Source organism: Phyllobates terribilis, unplaced genomic scaffold (assembly GCF_046119375.1).
Source record: "Phyllobates terribilis strain yellow unplaced genomic scaffold, ASM4611937v1 Scaffold_34__1_contigs__length_13252353, whole genome shotgun sequence".
Lineage (NCBI taxonomy): Eukaryota > Metazoa > Chordata > Amphibia > Anura > Dendrobatidae > Phyllobates > Phyllobates terribilis.
Genome location: NW_027362794.1, coordinates 3814875 through 3829789, shown reverse-complemented (window position 1 = coordinate 3829789; position 14915 = coordinate 3814875). Strand labels below are relative to the sequence as shown.

The 14915-nt window shown below is 47.8% G+C and overlaps 9 non-coding genes across 9 annotated transcripts; all 9 read right to left on the bottom strand.

Annotated features, from left to right (window-relative positions):
- Positions 1-707: 707 nt before the first annotated feature.
- Positions 708-898, bottom strand: LOC141180793 (U2 spliceosomal RNA). Its single transcript, XR_012256430.1, has one exon. It is a non-coding gene; the product is annotated as a U2 spliceosomal RNA (small nuclear RNA).
- Positions 899-2018: 1120 nt separating this feature from the next.
- LOC141181826 (U2 spliceosomal RNA) lies at positions 2019-2209 on the bottom strand. Its single transcript, XR_012257367.1, has one exon. It is a non-coding gene; the product is annotated as a U2 spliceosomal RNA (small nuclear RNA).
- A 1120-nt stretch (positions 2210-3329) lies between these two features.
- Positions 3330-3520, bottom strand: LOC141180792 (U2 spliceosomal RNA). The gene has a single exon (XR_012256429.1). It is a non-coding gene; the product is annotated as a U2 spliceosomal RNA (small nuclear RNA).
- Positions 3521-4637: 1117 nt separating this feature from the next.
- LOC141180790 (U2 spliceosomal RNA) lies at positions 4638-4828 on the bottom strand. The gene has a single exon (XR_012256428.1). It is a non-coding gene; the product is annotated as a U2 spliceosomal RNA (small nuclear RNA).
- Positions 4829-5943: 1115 nt separating this feature from the next.
- Positions 5944-6134, bottom strand: LOC141180789 (U2 spliceosomal RNA). Its single transcript, XR_012256427.1, has one exon. It is a non-coding gene; the product is annotated as a U2 spliceosomal RNA (small nuclear RNA).
- A 1117-nt stretch (positions 6135-7251) lies between these two features.
- On the bottom strand, positions 7252-7442 carry LOC141180788 (U2 spliceosomal RNA). The gene has a single exon (XR_012256426.1). It is a non-coding gene; the product is annotated as a U2 spliceosomal RNA (small nuclear RNA).
- A 1116-nt stretch (positions 7443-8558) lies between these two features.
- Positions 8559-8749, bottom strand: LOC141181830 (U2 spliceosomal RNA). Its single transcript, XR_012257370.1, has one exon. It is a non-coding gene; the product is annotated as a U2 spliceosomal RNA (small nuclear RNA).
- A 1115-nt stretch (positions 8750-9864) lies between these two features.
- Positions 9865-10055, bottom strand: LOC141180787 (U2 spliceosomal RNA). The gene has a single exon (XR_012256425.1). It is a non-coding gene; the product is annotated as a U2 spliceosomal RNA (small nuclear RNA).
- A 1109-nt stretch (positions 10056-11164) lies between these two features.
- Positions 11165-11355, bottom strand: LOC141180785 (U2 spliceosomal RNA). Its single transcript, XR_012256423.1, has one exon. It is a non-coding gene; the product is annotated as a U2 spliceosomal RNA (small nuclear RNA).
- Between the last annotated feature and the right edge of the window lie 3560 nt (positions 11356-14915).

Genomic DNA, 14915 nt, shown 5'->3' with positions numbered 1-14915 from the left:
ATGACACGCGCAGCCAGCGTTCCATTGCCACATTCCGTCTACTGCAGGCGGGATACCTGGATGGCTGAATGTCACTGAGAAGCTCACAGAGACCGCCATAAGCAACAGTTTAAAAGAATGCCACAGACTAATCAACCAAACTTTTTGGGTTGGTTTCTCTTTTATAGTCTGCAGGCATTAAATGAAAGAAGTCAGTGTTCCAGCAGAGGGAGACAACGTTTCAGAAAAGGCATTGTAGCAAACCAAAAAAGAAATTTTAAGCGCAGCAGAGTAACCAGCTCACATACCTGTTAGCTCAGGTGAGTTTAAAAGGCTGCTGTTGATAACAAGGGCATTTGCTAAATAGATGGTGTGTGTGCAACAATATACTGAAAGGTCAATTATATTTTGCAGCTTATCTCACCACCTGTAGTTATTTAGGTGAAAGCTCCAAAATGCTTGCCTAATATGTCTGTTTATCCAAAAGGAAGTATAGAGGGAGAGCTAGATAGATAGCATTGCATTACATTACATGGCAATGCAATGCACAGTTCCTGAAGTTGAACCAAAATGAGCTTGTCATCTGGCTTCTGCAACTTTTAACATGAAAAATCCAATAAGGAGAAGAAAAGCAAAGCCAAAGAGTCCATCCCAAAATCCGACAAACAAGCCAAATGAACAAAAAGCATTGAATTCAATTCTTTCTGATTTTAGAAACTGCATTAAAGAAGGGGTGCACCGGTCCTGGAGATACTGCAATACCAGGTCAATGCGTGGAGTGGACAGAGCAAGCTCTTTTTCCATCTCCCTGTTCTAAAAATCCATTTAATATATGGTCCCCAGATAGGGGACGTATCAGATATTAAACTGATAAGAACAGATACTACACTTGATCTTAGCCAAAAGGCCGAGAAGCGATAACCAGAATTGGTTTCCGACTACGGTGCCACCCAAGGATTCTGAAAAGTCCATTTGTGGAGATGGCCACCTGGACTCCCGTTAAGAAGACATGCTGTCAACCTCTAGATCCCTCACATGCCTGCACTTTTCGGCTTGCTGCTGCTGCAATCCACGCGTTTTAGATCTGCATAACTCCACCTCTTTTAGCACAGTACCCTCAACCCCCGGCTGTTCCCACCCGCCTCAACACCGTTGGAAGGGAGGAGAACCAATTAAGGCGGGGGGGGGGGAGGGTGGAACGAGCAGCTGTCTACCCTTAGCAGGAGGGTTGCTGATTAATTACCTCTCCTGCTGCTGCTGCTGCTGGCTGTCCAGCAGCAGACTGAAGGTGGCTGCTGCTGTGCGCAGGTATATAAAGGCTCAGAGCCTATTATGACACGCGCAGCCAGCGTTCCATTGCCACATTCCGTCTACTGCAGGCGGGATACCTGGATGGCTGAATGTCACTGAGAAGCTCACAGAGACCGCCATAAGCAACAGTTTAAAAGAATGCCACAGACTAATCAACCAAACTTTTTGGGTTGGTTTCTCTTTTATAGTCTGCAGGCATTAAATGAAAGAAGTCAGTGTTCCAGCAGAGGGAGACAACGTTTCAGAAAAGGCATTGTAGCAAACCAAAAAAGAAATTTTAAGCGCAGCAGAGTAACCAGCTCACATACCTGTTAGCTCAGGTGAGTTTAAAAGGCTGCTGTTGATAACAAGGGCATTTGCTAAATAGATGGTGTGTGTGCAACAATATACTGAAAGGTCAATTATATTGTGCAGCTTATCTCACCACCTGTAGTTATTTAGGTGAAAGCTCCAAAATGCTTGCCTAATATGTCTGTTTATCCAAAAGGAAGTATAGAGGGAGAGCTAGATAGATAGCATTGCATTACATTACATGGCAATGCAATGCACAGTTGCTGAAGTTGAACCAAAATGAGCTTGTCATCTGGCTTCTGCAACTTTTAACATGAAAAATCCAATGAGGAGAAGAAAAGCAAAGCCAAAGAGTCCATCCCAAAATCCGACAAACAAGCCAAATGAACAAAAAGCATTGAATTCAATTCTTTCTGATATTAGAAACTGCATTAAAGAAGGGGTGCACCGGTCCTGGAGATACTGCAATACCAGGTCAATGCGTGGAGTGGACAGAGCAATCTCTTTTTCCATCTCCCTGTTCTAAAAATCCATTTAATATATGGTCCCCAGATAGGGGACGTATCAGATATTAAACTGATAAGAACAGATACTACACTTGATCTTAGCCAAAAGGCCGAGAAGCGATAACCAGAATTGGTTTCCGACTACGGTGCCACCCAAGGATTCTGAAAAGTCCATTTGTGGAGATGGCCACCTGGACTCCCGTTAAGAAGACATGCTGTCAACCTCTAGATCCCTCACATGCCTGCACTTTTCGGCTTGCTGCTGCTGCAATCCACGCGTTTTAGATCTGCATAACTCCACCTCTTTTAGCACAGTACCCTCAACCCCCGGCTGTTCCCACCCGCCTCAACACCGTTGGAAGGGAGGAGAACCAATTAAGGCGGGGGGGGGGGAGGGTGGAACGAGCAGCTGTCTACCCTTAGCAGGAGGGTTGCTGATTAATTACCTCTCCTGCTGCTGCTGCTGCTGGCTGTCCAGCAGCAGACTGAAGGTGGCTGCTGCTGTGCGCAGGTATATAAAGGCTCAGAGCCTATTATGACACGCGCAGCCAGCGTTCCATTGCCACATTCCGTCTACTGCAGGCGGGATACCTGGATGGCTGAATGTCACTGAGAAGCTCACAGAGACCGCCATAAGCAACAGTTTAAAAGAATGCCACAGACTAATCAACCAAACTTTTTGGGTTGGTTTCTCTTTTATAGTCTGCAGGCATTAAATGAAAGAAGTCAGTGTTCCAGCAGAGGGAGACAACGTTTCAGAAAAGGCATTGTAGCAAACCAAAAAAGAAATTTTAAGCGCAGCAGAGTAACCAGCTCACATACCTGTTAGCTCAGGTGAGTTTAAAAGGCTGCTGTTGATAACAAGGGCATTTGCTAAATAGATGGTGTGTGTGCAACAATATACTGAAAGGTCAATTATATTGTGCAGCTTATCTCACCACCTGTAGTTATTTAGGTGAAAGCTCCAAAATGCTTGCCTAATATGTCTGTTTATCCAAAAGGAAGTATAGAGGGAGAGCTAGATAGATAGCATTGCATTACATTACATGGCAATGCAATGCACAGTTGCTGAAGTTGAACCAAAATGAGCTTGTCATCTGGCTTCTGCAACTTTTAACATGAAAAATCCAATGAGGAGAAGAAAAGCAAAGCCAAAGAGTCCATCCCAAAATCCGACAAACAAGCCAAATGAACAAAAAGCATTGAATTCAATTCTTTCTGATTTTAGAAACTGCATTAAAGAAGGGGTGCACCGGTCCTGGAGATACTGCAATACCAGGTCAATGCGTGGAGTGGACAGAGCAAGCTCTTTTTCCATCTCCCTGTTCTAAAAATCCATTTAATATATGGTCCCCAGATAGGGGACGTATCAGATATTAAACTGATAAGAACAGATACTACACTTGATCTTAGCCAAAAGGCCGAGAAGCGATAACCAGAATTGGTTTCCGACTACGGTGCCACCCAAGGATTCTGAAAAGTCCATTTGTGGAGATGGCCACCTGGACTCCCGTTAAGAAGACATGCTGTCAACCTCTAGATCCCTCACATGCCTGCACTTTTCGGCTTGCTGCTGCTGCAATCCACGCGTTTTAGATCTGCATAACTCCACCTCTTTTAGCACAGTACCCTCAACCCCCGGCTGTTCCCACCCGCCTCAACACCGTTGGAAGGGAGGAGAACCAATTAAGGCGGGGGGGGGGGGTGGAACGAGCAGCTGTCTACCCTTAGCAGGAGGGTTGCTGATTAATTACCTCTCCTGCTGCTGCTGCTGCTGGCTGTCCAGCAGCAGACTGAAGGTGGCTGCTGCTGTGCGCAGGTATATAAAGGCTCAGAGCCTATTATGACACGCGCAGCCAGCGTTCCATTGCCACATTCCGTCTACTGCAGGCGGGATACCTGGATGGCTGAATGTCACTGAGAAGCTCACAGAGACCGCCATAAGCAACAGTTTAAAAGAATGCCACAGACTAATCAACCAAACTTTTTGGGTTGGTTTCTCTTTTATAGTCTGCAGGCATTAAATGAAAGAAGTCAGTGTTCCAGCAGAGGGAGACAACGTTTCAGAAAAGGCATTGTAGCAAACCAAAAAAGAAATTTTAAGCGCAGCAGAGTAACCAGCTCACATACCTGTTAGCTCAGGTGAGTTTAAAAGGCTGCTGTTGATAACAAGGGCATTTGCTAAATAGATGGTGTGTGTGCAACAATATACTGAAAGGTCAATTATATTGTGCAGCTTATCTCACCACCTGTAGTTATTTAGGTGAAAGCTCCAAAATGCTTGCCTAATATGTCTGTTTATCCAAAAGGAAGTATAGAGGGAGAGCTAGATAGATAGCATTGCATTACATTACATGGCAATGCAATGCACAGTTGCTGAAGTTGAACCAAAATGAGCTTGTCATCTGGCTTCTGCAACTTTTAACATGAAAAATCCAATGAGGAGAAGAAAAGCAAAGCCAAAGAGTCCATCCCAAAATCCGACAAACAAGCCAAATGAACAAAAAGCATTGAATTCAATTCTTTCTGATTTTAGAAACTGCATTAAAGAAGGGGTGCACCGGTCCTGGAGATACTGCAATACCAGGTCAATGCGTGGAGTGGACAGAGCAAGCTCTTTTTCCATCTCCCTGTTCTAAAAATCCATTTAATATATGGTCCCCAGATAGGGGACGTATCAGATATTAAACTGATAAGAACAGATACTACACTTGATCTTAGCCAAAAGGCCGAGAAGCGATAACCAGAATTGGTTTCCGACTACGGTGCCACCCAAGGATTCTGAAAAGTCCATTTGTGGAGATGGCCACCTGGACTCCCGTTAAGAAGACATGCTGTCAACCTCTAGATCCCTCACATGCCTGCACTTTTCGGCTTGCTGCTGCTGCAATCCACGCGTTTTAGATCTGCATAACTCCACCTCTTTTAGCACAGTACCCTCAACCCCCGGCTGTTCCCACCCGCCTCAACACCGTTGGAAGGGAGGAGAACCAATTAAGGCGGGGGGGGGGGGGAACGAGCAGCTGTCTACCCTTAGCAGGAGGGTTGCTGATTAATTACCTCTCCTGCTGCTGCTGCTGCTGGCTGTCCAGCAGCAGACTGAAGGTGGCTGCTGCTGTGCGCAGGTATATAAAGGCTCAGAGCCTATTATGACACGCGCAGCCAGCGTTCCATTGCCACATTCCGTCTACTGCAGGCGGGATACCTGGATGGCTGAATGTCACTGAGAAGCTCACAGAGACCGCCATAAGCAACAGTTTAAAAGAATGCCACAGACTAATCAACCAAACTTTTTGGGTTGGTTTCTCTTTTATAGTCTGCAGGCATTAAATGAAAGAAGTCAGTGTTCCAGCAGAGGGAGACAACGTTTCAGAAAAGGCATTGTAGCAAACCAAAAAAGAAATTTTAAGCGCAGCAGAGTAACCAGCTCACATACCTGTTAGCTCAGGTGAGTTTAAAAGGCTGCTGTTGATAACAAGGGCATTTGCTAAATAGATGGTGTGTGTGCAACAATATACTGAAAGGTCAATTATATTGTGCAGCTTATCTCACCACCTGTAGTTATTTAGGTGAAAGCTCCAAAATGCTTGCCTAATATGTCTGTTTATCCAAAAGGAAGTATAGAGGGAGAGCTAGATAGATAGCATTGCATTACATTACATGGCAATGCAATGCACAGTTGCTGAAGTTGAACCAAAATGAGCTTGTCATCTGGCTTCTGCAACTTTTAACATGAAAAATCCAATGAGGAGAAGAAAAGCAAAGCCAAAGAGTCCATCCCAAAATCCGACAAACAAGCCAAATGAACAAAAAGCATTGAATTCAATTCTTTCTGATTTTAGAAACTGCATTAAAGAAGGGGTGCACCGGTCCTGGAGATACTGCAATACCAGGTCAATGCGTGGAGTGGACAGAGCAAGCTCTTTTTCCATCTCCCTGTTCTAAAAATCCATTTAATATATGGTCCCCAGATAGGGGACGTATCAGATATTAAACTGATAAGAACAGATACTACACTTGATCTTAGCCAAAAGGCCGAGAAGCGATAACCAGAATTGGTTTCCGACTACGGTGCCACCCAAGGATTCTGAAAAGTCCATTTGTGGAGATGGCCACCTGGACTCCCGTTAAGAAGACATGCTGTCAACCTCTAGATCCCTCACATGCCTGCACTTTTCGGCTTGCTGCTGCTGCAATCCACGCGTTTTAGATCTGCATAACTCCACCTCTTTTAGCACAGTACCCTCAACCCCCGGCTGTTCCCACCCGCCTCAACACCGTTGGAAGGGAGGAGAACCAATTAAGGCGGGGGGGGGGGGTGGAACGAGCAGCTGTCTACCCTTAGCAGGAGGGTTGCTGATTAATTACCTCTCCTGCTGCTGCTGCTGCTGGCTGTCCAGCAGCAGACTGAAGGTGGCTGCTGCTGTGCGCAGGTATATAAAGGCTCAGAGCCTATTATGACACGCGCAGCCAGCGTTCCATTGCCACATTCCGTCTACTGCAGGCGGGATACCTGGATGGCTGAATGTCACTGAGAAGCTCACAGAGACCGCCATAAGCAACAGTTTAAAAGAATGCCACAGACTAATCAACCAAACTTTTTGGGTTGGTTTCTCTTTTATAGTCTGCAGGCATTAAATGAAAGAAGTCAGTGTTCCAGCAGAGGGAGACAACGTTTCAGAAAAGGCATTGTAGCAAACCAAAAAAGAAATTTTAAGCGCAGCAGAGTAACCAGCTCACATACCTGTTAGCTCAGGTGAGTTTAAAAGGCTGCTGTTGATAACAAGGGCATTTGCTAAATAGATGGTGTGTGTGCAACAATATACTGAAAGGTCAATTATATTGTGCAGCTTATCTCACCACCTGTAGTTATTTAGGTGAAAGCTCCAAAATGCTTGCCTAATATGTCTGTTTATCCAAAAGGAAGTATAGAGGGAGAGCTAGATAGATAGCATTGCATTACATTACATGGCAATGCAATGCACAGTTGCTGAAGTTGAACCAAAATGAGCTTGTCATCTGGCTTCTGCAACTTTTAACATGAAAAATCCAATGAGGAGAAGAAAAGCAAAGCCAAAGAGTCCATCCCAAAATCCGACAAACAAGCCAAATGAACAAAAAGCATTGAATTCAATTCTTTCTGATTTTAGAAACTGCATTAAAGAAGGGGTGCACCGGTCCTGGAGATACTGCAATACCAGGTCAATGCGTGGAGTGGACAGAGCAAGCTCTTTTTCCATCTCCCTGTTCTAAAAATCCATTTAATATATGGTCCCCAGATAGGGGACGTATCAGATATTAAACTGATAAGAACAGATACTACACTTGATCTTAGCCAAAAGGCCGAGAAGCGATAACCAGAATTGGTTTCCGACTACGGTGCCACCCAAGGATTCTGAAAAGTCCATTTGTGGAGATGGCCACCTGGACTCCCGTTAAGAAGACATGCTGTCAACCTCTAGATCCCTCACATGCCTGCACTTTTCGGCTTGCTGCTGCTGCAATCCACGCGTTTTAGATCTGCATAACTCCACCTCTTTTAGCACAGTACCCTCAACCCCCGGCTGTTCCCACCCGCCTCAACACCGTTGGAAGGGAGGAGAACCAATTAAGGCGGGGGGGGGGGTGGAACGAGCAGCTGTCTACCCTTAGCAGGAGGGTTGCTGATTAATTACCTCTCCTGCTGCTGCTGCTGCTGGCTGTCCAGCAGCAGACTGAAGGTGGCTGCTGCTGTGCGCAGGTATATAAAGGCTCAGAGCCTATTATGACACGCGCAGCCAGCGTTCCATTGCCACATTCCGTCTACTGCAGGCGGGATACCTGGATGGCTGAATGTCACTGAGAAGCTCACAGAGACCGCCATAAGCAACAGTTTAAAAGAATGCCACAGACTAATCAACCAAACTTTTTGGGTTGGTTTCTCTTTTATAGTCTGCAGGCATTAAATGAAAGAAGTCAGTGTTCCAGCAGAGGGAGACAACGTTTCAGAAAAGGCATTGTAGCAAACCAAAAAAGAAATTTTAAGCGCAGCAGAGTAACCAGCTCACATACCTGTTAGCTCAGGTGAGTTTAAAAGGCTGCTGTTGATAACAAGGGCATTTGCTAAATAGATGGTGTGTGTGCAACAATATACTGAAAGGTCAATTATATTGTGCAGCTTATCTCACCACCTGTAGTTATTTAGGTGAAAGCTCCAAAATGCTTGCCTAATATGTCTGTTTATCCAAAAGGAAGTATAGAGGGAGAGCTAGATAGATAGCATTGCATTACATTACATGGCAATGCAATGCACAGTTGCTGAAGTTGAACCAAAATGAGCTTGTCATCTGGCTTCTGCAACTTTTAACATGAAAAATCCAATGAGGAGAAGAAAAGCAAAGCCAAAGAGTCCATCCCAAAATCCGACAAACAAGCCAAATGAACAAAAAGCATTGAATTCAATTCTTTCTGATTTTAGAAACTGCATTAAAGAAGGGGTGCACCGGTCCTGGAGATACTGCAATACCAGGTCAATGCGTGGAGTGGACAGAGCAAGCTCTTTTTCCATCTCCCTGTTCTAAAAATCCATTTAATATATGGTCCCCAGATAGGGGACGTATCAGATATTAAACTGATAAGAACAGATACTACACTTGATTTTAGCCAAAAGGCCGAGAAGCGATAACCAGAATTGGTTTCCGACTACGGTGCCACCCAAGGATTCTGAAAAGTCCATTTGTGGAGATGGCCACCTGGACTCCCGTTAAGAAGACATGCTGTCAACCTCTAGATCCCTCACATGCCTGCACTTTTCGGCTTGCTGCTGCTGCAATCCACGCGTTTTAGATCTGCATAACTCCACCTCTTTTAGCACAGTACCCTCAACCCCCGGCTGTTCCCACCCGCCTCAACACCGTTGGAAGGGAGGAGAACCAATTAAGGCGGGGGGGGGGGGGTGGAACGAGCAGCTGTCTACCCTTAGCAGGAGGGTTGCTGATTAATTACCTCTCCTGCTGCTGCTGCTGGCTGTCCAGCAGCAGACTGAAGGTGGCTGCTGCTGTGCGCAGGTATATAAAGGCTCAGAGCCTATTATGACACGCGCAGCCAGCGTTCCATTGCCACATTCCGTCTACTGCAGGCGGGATACCTGGATGGCTGAATGTCACTGAGAAGCTCACAGAGACCGCCATAAGCAACAGTTTAAAAGAATGCCACAGACTAATCAACCAAACTTTTTGGGTTGGTTTCTCTTTTATAGTCTGCAGGCATTAAATGAAAGAAGTCAGTGTTCCAGCAGAGGGAGACAACGTTTCAGAAAAGGCATTGTAGCAAACCAAAAAAGAAATTTTAAGCGCAGCAGAGTAACCAGCTCACATACCTGTTAGCTCAGGTGAGTTTAAAAGGCTGCTGTTGATAACAAGGGCATTTGCTAAATAGATGGTGTGTGTGCAACAATATACTGAAAGGTCAATTATATTGTGCAGCTTATCTCACCACCTGTAGTTATTTAGGTGAAAGCTCCAAAATGCTTGCCTAATATGTCTGTTTATCCAAAAGGAAGTATAGAGGGAGAGCTAGATAGATAGCATTGCATTACATTACATGGCAATGCAATGCACAGTTGCTGAAGTTGAACCAAAATGAGCTTGTCATCTGGCTTCTGCAACTTTTAACATGAAAAATCCAATGAGGAGAAGAAAAGCAAAGCCAAAGAGTCCATCCCAAAATCCGACAAACAAGCCAAATGAACAAAAAGCATTGAATTCAATTCTTTCTGATTTTAGAAACTGCATTAAAGAAGGGGTGCACCGGTCCTGGAGATACTGCAATACCAGGTCAATGCGTGGAGTGGACAGAGCAAGCTCTTTTTCCATCTCCCTGTTCTAAAAATCCATTTAATATATGGTCCCCAGATAGGGGACGTATCAGATATTAAACTGATAAGAACAGATACTACACTTGATCTTAGCCAAAAGGCCGAGAAGCGATAACCAGAATTGGTTTCCGACTACGGTGCCACCCAAGGATTCTGAAAAGTCCATTTGTGGAGATGGCCACCTGGACTCCCGTTAAGAAGACATGCTGTCAACCTCTAGATCCCTCACATGCCTGCACTTTTCGGCTTGCTGCTGCTGCAATCCACGTGTTTTAGATCTGCATAACTCCACCTCTTTTAGCACAGTACCCTCAACCCCCGGCTGTTCCCACCCGCCTCAACACCATTGGAAGGGAGGAGAACCAATTAAGGCGGGGGGGGGGTGGAACGAGCAGCTGTCTACCCTTAGCAGGAGGGTTGCTGATTAATTACCTCTCCTGCTGCTGCTGGCTGTCCAGCAGCAGACTGAAGGTGGCTGCTGCTGTGCGCAGGTATATAAAGGCTCAGAGCCTATTATGACACGCGCAGCCAGCGTTCCATTGCCACATTCCGTCTACTGCAGGCGGGATACCTGGATGGCTGAATGTCACTGAGAAGCTCACAGAGACCGCCATAAGCAACAGTTTAAAAGAATGCCACAGACTAATCAACCAAACTTTTTGGGTTGGTTTCTCTTTTATAGTCTGCAGGCATTAAATGAAAGAAGTCAGTGTTCCAGCAGAGGGAGACAACGTTTCAGAAAAGGCATTGTAGCAAACCAAAAAAGAAATTTTAAGCGCAGCAGAGTAACCAGCTCACATACCTGTTAGCTCAGGTGAGTTTAAAAGGCTGCTGTTGATAACAAGGGCATTTGCTAAATAGATGGTGTGTGTGCAACAATATACTGAAAGGTCAATTATATTGTGCAGCTTATCTCACCACCTGTAGTTATTTAGGTGAAAGCTCCAAAATGCTTGCCTAATATGTCTGTTTATCCAAAAGGAAGTATAGAGGGAGAGCTAGATAGATAGCATTGCATTACATTACATGGCAATGCAATGCACAGTTGCTGAAGTTGAACCAAAATGAGCTTGTCATCTGGCTTCTGCAACTTTTAACATGAAAAATCCAATGAGGAGAAGAAAAGCAAAGCCAAAGAGTCCATCCCAAAATCCGACAAACAAGCCAAATGAACAAAAAGCATTGAATTCAATTCTTTCTGACTTTAGAAACTGCATTAAAGAAGGGGTGCACCGGTCCTGGAGATACTGCAATACCAGGTCAATGCGTGGAGTGGACAGAGCAAGCTCTTTTTCCATCTCCCTGTTCTAAAAATCCATTTAATATATGGTCCCCAGATAGGGGACGTATCAGATATTAAACTGATAAGAACAGATACTACACTTGATCTTAGCCAAAAGGCCGAGAAGCGATAACCAGAATTGGTTTCCGACTACGGTGCCACCCAAGGATTCTGAAAAGTCCATTTGTGGAGATGGCCACCTGGACTCCCGTTAAGAAGACATGCTGTCAACCTCTAGATCCCTCACATGCCTGCACTTTTCGGCTTGCTGCTGCTGCAATCCACGCGTTTTAGATCTGCATAACTCCACCTCTTTTAGCACAGTACCCTCAACCCCCGGCTGTTCCCACCCGCCTCAACACCGTTGGAAGGGAGGAGAACCAATTAAGGCGGGGGGGGGGTGGAACGAGCAGCTGTCTACCCTTAGCAGGAGGGTTGCTGATTAATTACCTCTCCTGCTGCTGCTGCTGCTGGCTGTCCAGCAGCAGACTGAAGGTGGCTGCTGCTGTGCGCAGGTATATAAAGGCTCAGAGCCTATTATGACACGCGCAGCCAGCGTTCCATTGCCACATTCCGTCTACTGCAGGCGGGATACCTGGATGGCTGAATGTCACTGAGAAGCTCACAGAGACCGCCATAAGCAACAGTTTAAAAGAATGCCACAGACTAATCAACCAAACTTTTTGGGTTGGTTTCTCTTTTATAGTCTGCAGGTGTGACACCCCAGGGGTCTGGTTGCCACAGTGATAGAGATATTACGTCTGAGAGCAGGTGGGAGGTCCTTTGGTCAGGGATCCTGTGCATGCCACACCTCCTGCCCAGTCTTGGGAGGGGAAGAACTTCCCCTATATAAACCCTGGGCTGAGGCAGGGTTAGTCAGACAAGGAGAGTGGAGACAAGAAGCAGCATAGGAAACAGCAGAGTTACAAGGAGTCAGGGGCTGGAAGCTGCAGAGCTCGCCCTGACTAAGAAGATTCTTTACCGGACCCGGAGTCCGAGGCTGTGGGGACTAACTCCTACCCAGCAGCAGAATCCGTCAGGCAGGGGATTTCAGGTCCTCTGGCCCAGAAGCCCGAAGGCACGGTCACACGCGTGGGACCAGCACCGCCATCGTGGAGCGGAAGCCATTAGAAGGCCCCGAGTCACCGGCCATACGGGTGAGCACCACACGGTACACTCAGGGACGTGGGCTACTTACATCAGCTTCTAGCAAGGTAGCCAAAAGAGTACAGTCAGTTTGGGAGGCCTACAACTACGCCTGGCCAGGGGAGATCTCATCTGCTCAAAGACTGACCAGGCCCCGTTTGCTAGCAAGTACTCCGGGAGGGTCTATCGTTGTTACCAGTAAAGACCCTGAACTACACCGTACCGTCTCTGAGTGGTTCCTGCTACCCCCATCATCCACGTCGGCTGCCCTGAGGCCATACCCCTCCCGTTGGGGGTTATACTATCACGCTGCACAATCCTACCACCGGCCTCAGCGGTCTGCCCTGCAGCAGCAGCTCCCTGGCTGCACTCAACGGGTGGCGTAGTCATCAACCATTTACCGCTAACAGACTGCCGTCCAGTTTGACTCCCTGGGTACGGACCGGGTCACCGCCACGAGACTACAACCCTCAACAGATCCGGCTCCGGGTAAGCTCACGCGTGCGCAACGCAGCGCGACACAGGCCCAGGGGCGCGTCAACTTTGGCGTAGTCGGCAGGATTTCGTGCCCGCAACCACCGGGTACTGCGTGCCTGAAAAGCAAAGACTGTTCAAACTTACCAGTGGTGAAGATTCCCGCTATCCGTGGAGGTTTCCCGCCATCCGGCGCCATCTTCTACCTTCTTCCCGCCATCGGTGAAGTTTCCCGCCATCCGGCGCCATCTTCGGCCTTCTTCCCGCCATCCGTGGAGTTTTCCCGCCGTTGGACGCCATCTTGAGGACGCCGCGCGGGAAGAAGAGGGGCGTGGACTCCGAAAGCGCGCGAGAACTGAAGCCCCGCCTCACGTCCGGACGTTGCGTAAGGTCCTGGAAGGAGCCCAGCAGACGCCGACGTCACAGGAGCGCGACGGAAGGTCCTCAACCCTGACGATCCACTGCGGAGCCGCGGCCTACGGAAGAGGATCATCGCAAGGTAGGCCACAGTCCACTAGGGGGGAGGAAGATGTCGGATACGGAGGAGAGCTTCACTGCCTCAACCCCCGCCAGCGCTACCGCTGCTGCAGTTATGCCCTTCACCATGCCCTATATCCCGGGAGCAGCTTGGCTACCCCAGTACTCAGGGGAGTCACATACCCTGCATGACTTTAGAGAAAAGCTGGATAGCCTCTTCCAGGTGTACCCCCTCACAGAAGAGCAAAAAGTGAGCATCCTGGTGGCCCAACTAACCGGGGCAGCCAAAAGGGAAGTAAAATCCTGGCCACCTGGGAGGAAGACTGTCGCAGGGATACTAACCCGGCTGAAGGACACCTTTGATACCCGCACCTCAGCCGAGATTAAGCTTAGATTCTACGGGTGCAAGCAGCGAGCGCATGAGAGTATAAGGGACTATGCACTAAACCTACAAGAGGCCCTGAGGGCCATAAAGCAGACCGACCCTGATGGGGTGGGAAACGAGGACAGGCTGTTGACTGAACAATTTATAGAGGGTTTATATTGCAATGCCCACCGAACCCAGTTGCGGGCAATGGCCTTACAGGATCCCCATCTGGACTTTGCACAGTTCAAGGACAGAGCCATCCGGGTGCTCCGAGAACCGGCACCAGGTGGCGTTGTGACCCACAGACGCCCCACTACCACTTACTACCAGGAGGCGGCGCCCTTGTCAGCAGGGCCTGTGGGAGCTGATGCGCAGGCTTTGGACAATGACCCGGCTCCAGACCTACACCATCAGGTCCAAGAGCTAGCTAAGAGCGTTGCTGCGCTAACCCGAACTGTGCAGTCTTTACAGGCTTCCACCCCAGGGAAGATCCAGCTGGCATCCGGACCGGAGGACATCCCGTGGCGTCGACCAAGGAGGACCCCACCGGCCAGAGGAAGACCCAGTGACCGATACAGTGAGGACGGACGACCCATCTGCCGCCGCTGCAATCAACCCGGACATATGGCAAGGTACTGTTCTTTAAACGGGCACAACCTGGGGTAGAGGGCCAACCCCCAGGGAAAAGATCACCAGGCCCATCGAACTGGCGCGACAGATATGTGGGAGGACGTCCAGTCTTGCCTGTGGTACTGGATGGCATTCCCATGAGTGCCCTACTGGACACCGGGTCACAGGTCACCACCATCCCGTACGTGCTCTTCAAGCAGTACTGGAATGACTCGGATATTACCCGCTACCCTGACGACGACTTGAGTATCATCGCCAGCAATGGTCAGCCCGTGCCACAGATCGGATTTAAAGAGGTGACCATCAAAATTGGTAGAGTCGAACTGGCCGCACAGGGACTGATCATTGTAGATATTGACAAACATGAGAGTCACCCAAAAATAACTCTAGGAACTAATGTAATTGAAAATTGTCTTGCAGAGGTGATTTTCCTTTTACAGCAGGTTGCCAAGAATGCCAGCTCCGGCGAGCAGCGGGTGCTCCAGAAAGAGATCCGGGCACTGATGCAACGGCAACAAGTGGAACTCTCCGGCGGTGAGATTGGTAGCGTAAGAATGTGTGACCCTTTTCCTATTGCCATGCCCCCAAAAAGTGAAA